General features: G+C 41.0%; 1 non-coding gene across 1 annotated transcript; it reads left to right on the top strand.

The window, feature by feature from the left end:
* The first annotated feature begins 854 nt into the window (after positions 1-854).
* On the top strand, positions 855-926 carry TRNAG-UCC (transfer RNA glycine (anticodon UCC)). The gene has a single exon. It is a non-coding gene; the product is annotated as a tRNA-Gly (tRNA).
* The last annotated feature ends 220 nt before the right edge of the window (positions 927-1,146 follow it).

The raw sequence follows: 1,146 nt of genomic DNA, 5'->3' as shown, positions 1-1,146 counted from the left end.
AAAGCCAATGCACAGTGTTTTCATCTATAAGCTTGCTGAAAATAGCAATACATTCCTGCATGGTAAGAACCAGATCTGTGTAAACAGGACATTCTCAGATGAGAAATCACAGATGCACTAGAAGGCGCTGGATTCTTCATGGGATATCCTCAAACCATGAGTTTTGAAAATTTGTATCTCTAAATTAGTTTGTTGGCTCTATCCACTCTAATAGAAAACCTTTCATCACACTTTGATAGAAATACACTGAAGTTTGAGACTCAAAATTTCAAAATTGTGTTTCAGATAATCATCTCAAATATCAAGCTTTTGTAAATCTACTGAGTATTTTCAGCTGTATTTTCTGTGTGATCTAGTGTTTCTCTGGGTGATACTGAGAAGAGAAAAGCAGTAGCTTAGAGAAAAGACAACATACCTAACCTTTCAAACTTGAAATTAAAAGCTCATCATAGTACAATGTTAATGCTAGCAAGAGTATTCCTTTTATGAAAAAATGGTGAAATGAGGATGCCCATTTCATCAGACTCAAGCTGTCAGCTGTTAGCTTTTCTTTCCCCACTTGTGCCATTATCTGCAGTGCAATTTGTGAAGGGTTTAGTCCTGTTACTTAGATTTCTGTTAAACAAATCAGGAAGCTGGAAATATTTCACTGAATGAGACCTTGAGGGTTTTTTTTCTATTGTTAAAAAGAAAAAAAAAAAAGTTTTCTAGCAGCCTTGGCAGCTATGGAATATATTTGAATGTTTCCTTCAGTAGTTCTTTTTTGTGCAGCTAGCAAATTCTGTGGTTAGACTAGGAGCATATGGCAACTAGAAGGGAAGGAGGAGTATAACCACAGAAATATCAACATCGTCGCGTTGGTGGTATAGTGGTGAGCATAGCTGCCTTCCAAGCAGTTGACCCGGGTTCGATTCCCGGCCAACGCAGTTTTCGTTTTGACACGTTTTCCCGGGGAGGTGCTGGTACACTAGCGGGATGTGCCGCCACCCAGAGGCACCTCGGCAGGCTCGAGAAACTGGTCAAAGGGAACCTCGTGGAGTGTAACGAGAAGTGCAATGTCCTGCACCTGGGGAGGAGCAGCCCCTTTATGCAGCGGGTCACCTGGCTGGAAATCAGGTTGGTTTAAGAAAAGGGTTTGAGGGTCGT

Source organism: Neopsephotus bourkii, unplaced genomic scaffold (genome assembly GCF_033783945.1).
Source record: "Neopsephotus bourkii isolate Nb327-2 ecotype Australia unplaced genomic scaffold, CSIRO-AGI_Nbou_v1 NB_53, whole genome shotgun sequence".
Taxonomy (NCBI): Eukaryota; Metazoa; Chordata; class Aves; order Psittaciformes; family Psittacidae; genus Neopsephotus; species Neopsephotus bourkii.
The sequence above is the reverse complement of the archived record's forward strand: the minus strand, read 5'-3'. Positions and strand labels throughout refer to the sequence as shown.